This window comes from Papio anubis, chromosome 13 (assembly GCF_008728515.1).
Source record: "Papio anubis isolate 15944 chromosome 13, Panubis1.0, whole genome shotgun sequence".
In the NCBI taxonomy this organism is placed as follows: Eukaryota; Metazoa; Chordata; class Mammalia; order Primates; family Cercopithecidae; genus Papio; species Papio anubis.
The window spans coordinates 17,414,082-17,426,284 of NC_044988.1; the positions used below are offsets into that span (position 1 = coordinate 17,414,082).

General features: G+C 37.5%; 1 long non-coding RNA gene across 1 annotated transcript in view; it reads right to left on the minus strand.

Moving 5' to 3' along the window:
- Positions 1-1,725: 1,725 nt before the first annotated feature.
- The window catches only part of LOC108582447, a 57,822-nt gene continuing 47,344 nt past the window's right edge, over positions 1,726-12,203 (minus strand). Inside the window, exons 2-3 of the long non-coding RNA XR_001895973.3 lie at positions 6,998-7,183; positions 1,726-3,452 (exon numbers count right to left, since the gene is read on the minus strand). This is a non-coding gene — a long non-coding RNA (uncharacterized LOC108582447). The remainder of the gene's footprint in view (positions 3,453-6,997; positions 7,184-12,203) is intronic.

Below are 12,203 nucleotides of genomic sequence, written 5' to 3' on the forward strand. Positions count from 1 at the left end.
CAGGACGATGCTTTTCTAATGGGGAGAGACAGAAGGGGTCATCTTTCATTGGATGGTTTATACCCCAGACACGATGTGAATGAAGAGCAAGGAGCCTTAGCTGAGAGAGCAATGTGAGTAACGCACCTAGAAGAAAGTCCTGGCCCTTACCTAAATTGTGGTACTTTGTCTTAAGATAGTGAGGGGTGCCCAGCAGGCCCAGGTGTAAGCAAATCTCAGGCTCAACCATGTGCAGTTAAACAAATTCTCTAACTCCTTGGGTATCAGTGTTCTAATCTGTAAACTTAGAGTCATGATACTTAGTTCACAAAGTTGCTGCAAAGATCAAAGGTGGAAATATGTACAAAGTATCTGCAACACCAGGTTTGGCATTCAAGTCTTATCTTTCACCAAAATCTTGCAGGGGCAAAAGGGACACAGAAATTCACAATAAAGAGACGAAACTATCAAATGCATCAGCTCTAATCTCACAATTGCATTTAATAATGATTGAGAATAAAGTTTTATCAACATAATAATGACCATAATTGCTTAGATAGTATATTATAATGGGATTAAAATTATAAGAATTTTAAGAATAAGATAAAATTATAAGATTTTTTGTGCTGCTTACATATGAAAGACATCTTCTATCAAAAAAAGAAACCATCATATTTCAAGAAGCAGCGTAAGACTGAATTATCAATTCTCTCATTTGTAACTTCGTTGTAGAACCAATTTCCAGACATTCTTTTCTTTCATTTTTTCTTTTAAGAAATGCCATTTCTTAGCATGAAAAGACTTGTAGGTTGAAAATCTGAAAAGTTTAATATAGAAGCAGTGGGTGATAGTTCCACTGCATAAAAGCATAACCAGGACTGTAAGATGGATATGAGTGTGCTCATGATCTGGTGGAAGACCACCAATATGTTTTATTTCTCAGTCTAACTTTTGCACATCCCTGCAGGTTTCTCCTTCTTCTAATAGCAATAATGCAGAGTGGACTCCAAGGAGGAAAGCTGCACTGTAACTGCCTTGAAAAATTCACTATGAGGTAGAATTTTATAGTCTGGGTTAGAAAAGAAGAGGAGGCCTCCGGGCAGGAGGCAGTAATAGGGAGGTAAAGAAGAGCGGTAGCAAAGCTCAAAAGATCAAAGGGCTGAGCAGAACATAGAAAGCTCAGCTTTAGTTTACATCTACCACTCAGACGTTAGCTCCAACTCAATCTCATTGGATATTAAATGAAACATTTTCCAGAGCCACTTCCTAGCAGGGGTACAGCATCTCCAATAGTCCCACCTTCCACAAGCTGCTTTCATATGACATCAGGTAATTGGGCTTTATTGGACATTTGATATAGAAAGATAGAAGAGAATATATGTGATATTCAGAATAAGTGAGAAGACCAAATGTACCAGTTACGATGATTATCAACACTGGTGAATGCTGGCTAGTCTTCATTTCCCAAGTAAGCTGTGTTAAAAATAATTTTGTAAATCAATGTCTAAGAATTTAGAATATATTTTTCTCATAGACACTAAATCACCAGTAATTGTCATTTTTGAGACTAGTCTCCACAGTCTATTTTATCGACATTCTAACAAACATGTTTTGCAATGTGCATGGTAGAGGGGACAGTATAAGGAAATAGAACACGAGAATAGCTTTGGCTTAATTCAAATTTTTCGTTAGAACTTATTACAGGATAAGTCAAACTTGTTAAATTGCACATTTTAAGCTTGTGCAGTTTACTGCGTGTCAATTAAAGTTCAGTGAAGCTATTTTTTTTTTTTTTAAGTCCAAGAAGAGTTAAGGGAGCTCTTTCTTTTTCCTGTCTTAGGCATCACATAATAAGAGAGAAGACAGTAAATTTCAGTTTCTCTTATCAGTGCTGAAGCTAAACTAAATGAAAGTTTCAGAGGTCTTTGTGAGCTGACCTCAAATCAAAACAGAATTTAAATTGTCATCTTTATCTAAAAACGTGGTCTTATCTACAATCAACATATTTGCCAATGAATTAGGCTTATTCAGAATTTGAGAATTGGCTCTATCTGTTTATCAACAATTATCTCCTTTAATTTGTTTACTAACCTGTGTTAATTGTAGAACAATCAGAAAATAACAATGTGCAGACAAAAATCACATTAAATCCTATCCCTGGAGATCTTCTTACCGTCAACTTTTGATTTTTTAAATTCTGCTTAAAGGCTATGGATACAAATTATCTGAAGTGGTACAAAAATCAAAAATAATATGTATTTGGCTTTAGAAATTCCCTTGGATTTGATTTTTATATATTGGGAAATCATTCACCTATCAAATTACTACTATCTTCCTGCCTTGAAAAAGTAATTATTTCATTACAAAGGACTGCTTCACCAGCTCCTTATGAACTAGAATAAGTAGTAAGATTTATGCCCTTATTATTAATTCACATAAATTAGATACAGTTGCAATATGATGATTTTCTCAATTCAGAATTTACTTCCTACATTCATACTGATAGGTAAATATGACACCACAAAGATCCCGTCCCTGCCCCACTCATGCACAGACACACACTTAAACAGGATATCGTGCAGTCTAGCTTGTTAACATTGCACTACTTGTGACATTAAAAAGGGACCACTGAATTCTGATTATGCTTTTTATTTACAAATATATAAATATTTGGAAGCAAGTTTTATCAATATTACTTCAAGAAGTTACTGCCATGATTTTTAAAAAATGTTCTGATGCCTAAGAATGGTGGTGGTAATAAAGCAAAATATAACAAATGGTCTGTTTTTCCTTTCACCTCGTTTTGGCTTCCATTATTGTCTTTTCCTTGCCTTATCCGTTTCTTAGTCCTCATTATTTTCTCTTTCCTTACCTTCACAAGAACACAGCCCATTAGCAAAAACCCCTGTTGCTTCACATATTCAATTACATGGTCTTTCTGACTCTTGCCTCTAATTCACCAACAACAACTACTTTTATTGCAAATCGTACTCTAATTTTACTTTTGTTTATCTCACAGAATAAACAAGTTTGGAAAACACTGGTATGGATTCTACTAGGGAAAGAGTATTTGTGAATTAGAAAGCATGGTCTCTGAGATCAAACACACTTGGGTTGTAATCCCAACTCTTTCATTAACTAATTAGGTGACTCAGTTAATAGCTTAAAAACACTGATTCTCATCTATAAAATACTATGAAAATGTATACTTCATAGGCTTCTTCTTCTATCATTCATAGAAACAGAAGTACAATCAAAACCTAAAATCAAAATCTCTCAGAAGGATTTTTCCTGTGACCTACAGCAGTCCCAGAACTTCAGGGTAAATTACTTGTCTTCTCATCTGTAGGCTGCTCTCCTCTTGCTGTCTCCTACCTTTTCTGCTGTCTCTACTACGTCCTCAGCTCCAGCATGTATCTCCTGCCATGACTCACTCGAGATACCAGTATCCCAGCCAGAAGCTCTGGTTTGATCTAGAGCAAATGAAAAGGCAGAGAACCAGAATCAAACAGTAGGATACAAATCTAGACTCTGCCACTTACTATCAAACTTTAGCAAGTGATATAGTTTGGAGGTTTGTCCCTTCCAAATCTTATGTTGAAATGTGATTCCCAATGCTGGAGGGAGGTCCCAGTGGGAGGCGATTGGGTTATGAGGGCAGATCACTCATAAATCATTTAACATCATCCCCTTGGTAATAAGTGAGTTTTTGCTCAGTTAGTTCACAAGAGATCTGACTGTTTAAAAGCCTGGGACCTCCTCATTTCTCACTCTCTTGCTCCTACTCTCACCATGGAATGCATCTGTTCCCTGTTCACTTTCTGCCATGATTGTAAGCTTCCTGAGCCTCTTACTAGAAGCATGCTGGCACCATGGTTCCTATGTGCTCTGCAGAATCCTGAGCCAATTAAACTTCTTTTTAAATTACCCAGTTTCAAATACTCCTTTGCAGCAGCACGCATACACTAATACAGAAAATTCATACCGAGAAGTGGGATATTGCTATAAAGATACCTGAAAATGTGGAAGCAGATTTTGAACTGGGTAATGAGAAAAGGTTGGAAGAGTTTGAAGAGCTCAAAAGAAGACAGGAAGATGAGGGAAAGTTTATCACTTCTTAGAGACTTGTTAAGTGGTTGTGACCGAAATGCTGATGGGAATTTGGACAGTGAAGGCCAAGCTGATGACCTTCACTGTAAAGTTTACCCATCCTATACCTTAGCAAAACACTTGGCTGCATTGTGTGTATGACCTAGGGATCTGTGGAAGTTTGAACTTAGGAGTAATGACCTGGGGTATCTGGCAGAAGAAATTTCTAAGCAGCAAATCTTTCAAGATGTGGCATGGCTGCTTCTAACAGTCTACGATTAGACAATGAACTAAAAAAAAAAATGACTTAAAGTTGGAGCTTTTATTTAAAAGGGAAACAGAGCATAAAAGTTTAGAAAATTCACAATCTGGCCATGTGGCGGAGAACAAAAAAAAGCATTTTAAAAGAGAAATTCAAGTACGGTGTAAAGCAACCACTTGCTAGAGAGATTAGCATGACTAAAAGGAACAAAGTGCTAATAGCCAAGGCAATAGGAGGAAGTTCTTGGAAGCACTACAGAGATCTTGGAGATAGCCCCTCCCATCCCAGGGCCAGAGGTCTAGAAGGAAAGAATGATTTCAGGGCTCAAACACAGGGCTCTGTTGCTTGTGAAGACAGGACACTGCTCCCAGCATCTGGGCTGCTCTGGCTCCAGCCTGGCTCAAAGTGCTCCCAAGTATAGCTCAAGCTGCTGCTTTGGAGAGTGCAAACCACCACAAGCCTTGGTGGTTTCCACGTGATGTTAAGTCTGTGGGCACACAGAACGTAAGTGTGAAGGAGGCTTGGCAGATTCTCCCTAGATTTCACAGGATGTATGGAAAAGCCTGGGTGCCCAGGTAGAAGTCTGCAACAGGGGCAGGCCCGCACAGAGAAACTACTAAGGCAATGTCAAGGGGAAATGAGTTAGCACCCACACACAGAGTTCCCACAAGGGCACTGCCTAGTGGAGCTCTGGGAAGGGGATCTACTGCCCTCCAGACCCCAAAATGATAGATTCACTGGCAGCTTGCATCCTGAGCCTAGAAAATCTGCAGGCACCCAACTCCAGCCCATGAGACCAGCCGCAGAGGGTGTACCCTGCAAGGCCACAGGGGTGAAGCTCCCAATGCCTCGGGAGCCCAGCCCTTGCACCAGTGTGCCCAAGATAATGGGAGATGGAGTCTAAGGGGGTTATTTTGGAGTTTTAATATTTAATGACTGCCCTGATGGGTTCAGACTTGCATGAGGCCTGTACCCCTTTTCTTCTGGCCAATTTCTCCCTTTTAGAATGGAAGTGTACACCCAATGCCAGTTCCACCATTGTCTTTTGGGAATAAATAACTTGTTTTTTATCTCACAGGCTCATATGTGGAAGGAACTTATCTCCAGGTGAGACTTTGGAATTGGAACCAGGGAATTGGGACTTTTGAGTTAATACTGGAATGAGTTAAGATCTCAGGGGACTTTTGTGAAGGCATGATTGTATTTTGAAATGTGAGAAAGACATGAGATTTGAGGGGCCAGGGAGGGAATGAAATGGGAGTCCCAGTGTTACAGGTGGGGCCTGGCGGGAGGTGGTTGGATTGTGGGAGTGGATCACTCATGAATGGCCTAGCCCCATTCCTTTGGTGATGAGTGAGTTATTGCTCATTAAGTTCAAGTGAGATCTAGTTGCTTAAAGGTTTGGGACCTCACCCCTCCCATTCTCCCACTCTCAACATGTGATATGCCTGCTCCCCTTTGCCCTCTGCAATGATTGTAAGTTTCCTGAGTCCTCATCAGAAGCAGATGCTGGCATCACACTTCCTGTACACCCTGCAGGACCCTGAGCCAATTAAACCTTTTTTCTTTATTAATTACCCAGTCTCAGGTATTCCTTTATTGCAATGCCAATGGAAATACAATTTAACCCCTTTGTATTGCAGTTTTCTCAACTATAAGATTGACTCAATGATAGCCACCTCTCTTGGTTTTTTTGAGACATGAATATGAAGTGTCTGGTACAGTACACTTTAGTGGAAAATAGTAGATGCTAAATAGCTGGAGTGATATCAGCATATCTCTTACAATGCCCACAAGTTAAATTACCTGTTTGATCCAAATCTATTGTACCCTTGCTGACTTCCTAAAATAAAAAATAGGAGCAAATATTCACTTGACGATGATAATCATGTGATAGTTTGTCATGTTAAGAGATACAGAAATCTCTTTGTGTATACTTTACACAAACATGAGCAAATGATATTAAATCACCAAATCTGTATTTCCCAAAGTAGAAGGAATTATTTTGTATGAGGTTTGTATTAAAATTCACATTCCCAGATCTCATACTTACTGATTCAGAATTTCTTATAGGGGCCATGGAGCTAGAAATCTGGAATTTTTGGATAATTTTATGTTGGCTTCAATTTTTTCCAAGGTTTACATACTGCTGCTAAGTGAAGGTCATTCACTGAGCATGAGTAGTAAATTTATTTGAAAAGTTCCCAGTGCATAGAATTATTCTCTGACCACATATATGGGGGGTTTCTTTTCTTTTGAAAAATAAAATAGTCATGAGGAATAAAAATGTGTGGGAGCCTGAAGCTAACAAATCCAAAGTCAACATTGTTATATTTGTTTATAAAAATCCTGGTTGAAATGCAATTATGTGGTACTTGGAGGTGCTTGTAATTCAATGGCTGAATGCCTTTCATTCTTGTGCCCACTATCAACCCAATGGGTCAGTTTCCCTCAGTTCATGGTCCTTTCACATCATGAGTTCTTATATGCACATACCTTCAGGAACTATAGAATTATATATTCATTAACAAGGCTTATTTTCTGAGGCTAGCCCTTGACCATGAAATCCCTTCTGCTTGAAAGCTAGACCAGGAGATTGCTGTCCACATATAAATGGTTGTATGGTTCACATTTTTTTTTTTTCCCAAAAGAACTAGGAAAGCTTACCAAGACAAGTCAATCAACAGGGGCTGTACTCTCTTACAGATCTTTTCATTACATTCCTGGAACAACAATTTTCCAGAGAGTGTTGCAAGGTAAAACAATCTCAGGGGATTATTGAAGCGTTTTTGTGTTGAGCGCTAGGGATCAGGGTCTTCCTCCTATGTACAGCCAAGCCAACTTAGTCAGCTCCTATGAGAAGACAAAAGGGAAAACATTACACCTGAATTGGGATTACGCTCTGCCAATGCCTCACACAAGCATACGCATATCCACTACTGCTGAACACGGCGTTCCTGAATGCCCTCTGGGGATTCGTGAAAAGCCTGGTCTTTTTATTCTCATTAACTGATACTTCATTTAAAATAATCAATTTACCTGTATTACAGTCCAGATACTTCATGAGTTGTTGTTCTGACCCAAAATTTTAGCAGATACTAGCTGGCTGCTTACTAATCCCATTTCATCTTCTCCTCAGGCACAAAAATCAAGCGTCTTCTCTAGCCTTCCTTGCAAAGAGACATGGTTGTGAGCCTGAGTTCCAGCCAATGAAATTAAACAGAAGGGATGTGTGCCACTTTCAGAGCTGGCTCATAAACAGCCTTCCACACCATATACACTAGGTTCCTTCTCTATCCAGTGGCTTGTATACATAGCTACGTAGGAAGCTATGTGTTAAAGATAATAAAGCAAACAACAACAACAACAAAAAACCCAAGTTCTTGAATCACCACTTGAAGAACAGCCCACCAATCAAGAATACCTATTTTATATGTGCAAGAAATACACTCCTATTGTATTAAAGAATTGCAATTTTAGCTTTTTATGTGGTATGGTGGTTAGCACTACCCTAATACATAAACCTAGCACATGAGTGTATCATATGTTGGAAACAAACCAGTTACAGCCACCAGACATTGAGTCCTCCAAAACACACTTCCAACTCAACTGTACACAAAAAAAGTTTTACATAGTTCTCATATTAAGAACTATTTTTCTCATAGTTTACTTAATTATCACTGAGAAAGGAATTCAGTTTTAAAATAATGATAATCCTTGACAAGAGTTTACCAAACATTTGCACATTGTCCTCAGATGAAGATGACAGAAAACATTCTCATTTTCTCAGGAAAAAGAAAACTAGGGGAGATGAAATGACATTTCCAAAATAACCCTGGTAAGTGAAGAAACTAGAAATCAGACTTTGGTCTTCTGACTCTAGATCAGACCAATGTTCTAGAATTCAGAACTTGGTCTTTTGATTATTTCCCTCAAACTAACTTTTTCCTTTGCACTCTTGATGAAAACTCATAGCCACTTCTCATAGAGAACAAAATCAGCTCAAGCCTGTTTGCCATAAGGCAAATATAGCACAAAACACTCCTATTTAGTGTCAGGGTCAATTGATAACTTGAATAGAAACCAGTGCATTGAGAATGTCCTGACTCCCCCTAAAAGTCTATGGGGTCCTATTCCTGATTCTTATTTGCATTTTTGAGTTGCTAGTGTCGTCTTAAAAATCATCTGGTCTGATTTGAGGCTCCTGATTCCAAACTCTGACTCTCAAATCATATTGTACTTGCCTCAAGCTAACATCCTGTATCTAAACTTATTTCGTTTCATTTAACCAAGTTTTCTCAGTTGAAAGTACCCGATTTTGAATCTTTTTTTCTGTAAGAGGTCAGAACAAATGTAAGCAACCAAGTTTGTTTTGCTGAGATCCAGTAGAATGACCACAGCTGGATTTGTTCTGATTCTAGACTCAGAAGAACATTTCTGTCTGTCACTAATTTTTCACTACCCTTAAAAACTTCTGCTGGCAAAGGATTAGATGTTAGTTTGTGTTTTTCCACAGGCATTTTTCTTTTAAGCCCAACAGATTTTCTCTCCATGAGATGCATTGACTTCTTAGCGGACTCTAGGATAATCCATCCCACTGGAACACCCAGTTTGCATCTCAGTGTGACAGCAGCCCTAGCACGCCAGCACCATCATGGTAATAACTTACAGCTGAGCTTGCTGCATTCTAGCCCTTTTAATGTAACTGTGTGTGTACAAGTATAAATATTCCCAGAGACGAGGAAAATATGCTCAATTATTTTATTGCATTATTCTACAGTGTACATCGTGTCTCTCCAGGCATTGAAAATAGCCCAAGTAAACCACAAATAAGATAAATCCTGTGATCATCAAAATGAGGACACAATCCAAAATATGACTTTGGTTTGTGGTTGAATATGTTTGAGTGGAAGATTATTGTCTGTTTCATCTTGATTCTGTTTCTTTTATGTTATATTTAAATTAATTACACATGGAAATACTTCTACAATGAGATATGGTGATGATTTCCTAAGAACAAAGTGTGGTGGAAATCCCTGGATTTATCTGGGAAACATTTGATGCAAAATTACTTCAATTTTTATTTAGTTATAACTCTGACATCTAACAACAACAACAACAACAAAATGCTGCATGTGACAATTCTCATTGTCAATCTTGTTTCTTCTTATTCAAAAAGAAGAAAAGAAAAGAATGAGAAAAACAAAAATCATTACTGTAACGATATGAAGGTCAATTAAAAAAACATATTGCAAGACCCAGGTAATTGGACTTGCCAATCATAGTTTCCTTTCTCATGTATTACATTATTTAGTGTCTATTAGGCATCCTTAACTCACAATATGTTATTTACCACGTAAGAAAGGCATGGATAGTTTTTACTCTAAGTGGAATACGAGTTCCTATTTTATGCTGTGTAAATATAGTTTCTAAAAGCATTAGGTCCCACTTTGAAATGCCTATGTGAGCCATAGATGAGGTGAACATTTCATTTCTAAAAAGCACCGTGATTTGTCTCTTTATCTTGCCCAGAAAAGATGTCCAGAGAACTAGCCTGGATACTCAATGAGAAGGAAATAGCCAAAGTATTTCATTAATATACTTCCTTAGTTATTGTAAATAATAAAAAGACTAGAAAGAATTGCTAGGTTTAAACAGAACATAGGAGTACAATAATTAATTGTTGAATGAATGCATGGAGGGATGAATTGATGAATGATTGGATGAAAATAGATGGATTATTGCTGCTGGGTAGGTCCATGTCTGAGCTGATGTCAAATGTGATGATAGAGGTATGAGGAAATTTCCTATGGAGACCTTGCTGAGGGGGAAGGGGCCCACTGTGATGGTTATCATCAGTATGGAGCTTTCACAAATCTAAATAAATTTCTTTCCATAAAAAGTATCTACTATTTTTCCTTACATGACCCTTTACAACGACATTCTGGGAAAATAAGACTTCATAGAGGAAAGTGTTAACATGCTCTTCCATAAAAAAAAGTAAAAGTCTGAAGAAGGAATAAGATTTGGTGAGTGTCACCATCAGAAATATCCATGGTGACACAATGAGAGAACACTCTATACTTGTTAGGATGGTTATCTTAAAAAGAAAGAGAAAGAAAACTAAGTGTTGGCAAAGGTGTGGAGAAATTTGAATTCATGTGCATTGCTGATGAAAATATAAATGATGTATGCACTTGAAAAAAGGGATGGTGATTCCTTAAAAACATTAAACCTATAATTACCATACAATCCAGGAATTCTATTTCTGGATATATACCCAAAAGAACTGAAAGCAAGGACTCAGATATTTATGCACTCGTGTTTACAGCAGCATAATTCACAATAGCTAAAAAGTAGAAGAAAGCTAAATGTCCATTAATAGATGAATGGGTAAGCAAAATGTGCTGTATAAATATAGGGAATATTTTTCAGCCTGAAAAAGAAAAAAAACTTGACACACACTACAACCTGGGTGAATCTTGAGGACATTATTTTACGTGAAATAAGCCAGTCACACAAAAAGACAAATATTGCATGATTCTACTTGTCCAAAATAACTAAAGTAGTCAAATTCAGAGACAGAAAGTAGAATGGTGGTTTCTAGGTGTTGGAAAGTGTGGGATAGGAAGGGAGGAATGTGGAGTTAGTTTTTAGTAGGTATAGATCTTCACTTGGGAAAGAAAAAGTTCTAGAAAGGGATGGTGGTGAGGGTTCACAACAATGTAAATGTACTTAATGCCACAAAACCATTCACTGAAAAGTTATGTGTATTTTACCATAATAAAAATAAATATCCATTAGAACAAAAGCGTTTTATGCAATTAAATATTCTCCCAGCTGAAGTCCAGGAACTATGAATCAAAGGCTAAGATTTAATGACCTTTGTAAGAGTCACTGGATCTTTGCATTTTCTTCTTGTATTAACACTTTTTCTCTCTGACCTCACTTATTATTAATAACAGAAAAGAAACTTAAAATTCTAATGTCTTGTTTGTTGACCTTTAGGAGGAAGAAAACTACCAGACTTTCTTTAACTCTGAAGCAAGCAAAAAAAGGCAGAAAATGCTGAAGGAATTCATAATTATTATTATAGACAAAAAGGAAAAGAAAACTAGGACTAGAACACTGTGACAAGAACGAAACAGTACTGGATGACATCATGTTTTATATGACTTTCCAATAACAGTTCAGATAGAGCCTACAAGAGACCAAAACCTCACCATCAAGAGAAATAGAAGCAGAAAGAATAAAAAGGGCACTGAAGAAGCACAACATAAAGCTGAGGTATGGCAGATCACCAGCTCTTTGCTGTATCTCGATTGTGTCATTCTTCTACATTGAATTCTACTTAGAAGTATTTGTGCCGATCTTGCCTACTAGGCTTGGAATTCTCTCAGTTGGCATGTAGTAGTCATTCAATAAACATATGCTGAGGAAATGCATGATGAATAAATAAATATGTGAATATGCTAACATCAGTTGGAATTCAATTCAATCCATAAAACCTTTCAAGGTGCAGTGAATGTTCTTCTCCAGGAATTGCAGTGTATCAGGCAAGCCAAATACATAAATAATTAATAGTAGTGGACTCTGATAAATGTATAATAGAGTTGAAAAGAAGTTAAGAAAAATGAAGACCACAGAAAGGCTTTTCAGAGGAGGTTAGATTTTAATAAGCCTTTGAAAAACGGGAAGATTCTGGAAGGTAGCTAAGAAGCAATTAGAATCCTAGAAAGACGGGAAGACCAGTGTGCTTCAGGACACAGAAGCAGGAAATATACAAGCTGTCATTGGAGAACAGCAAGTACCGTTTCTAGTCTCATAGAATTAAGAATGTATTAGTGAAGGTCTTTTGGGAGTTTGGGGAAAA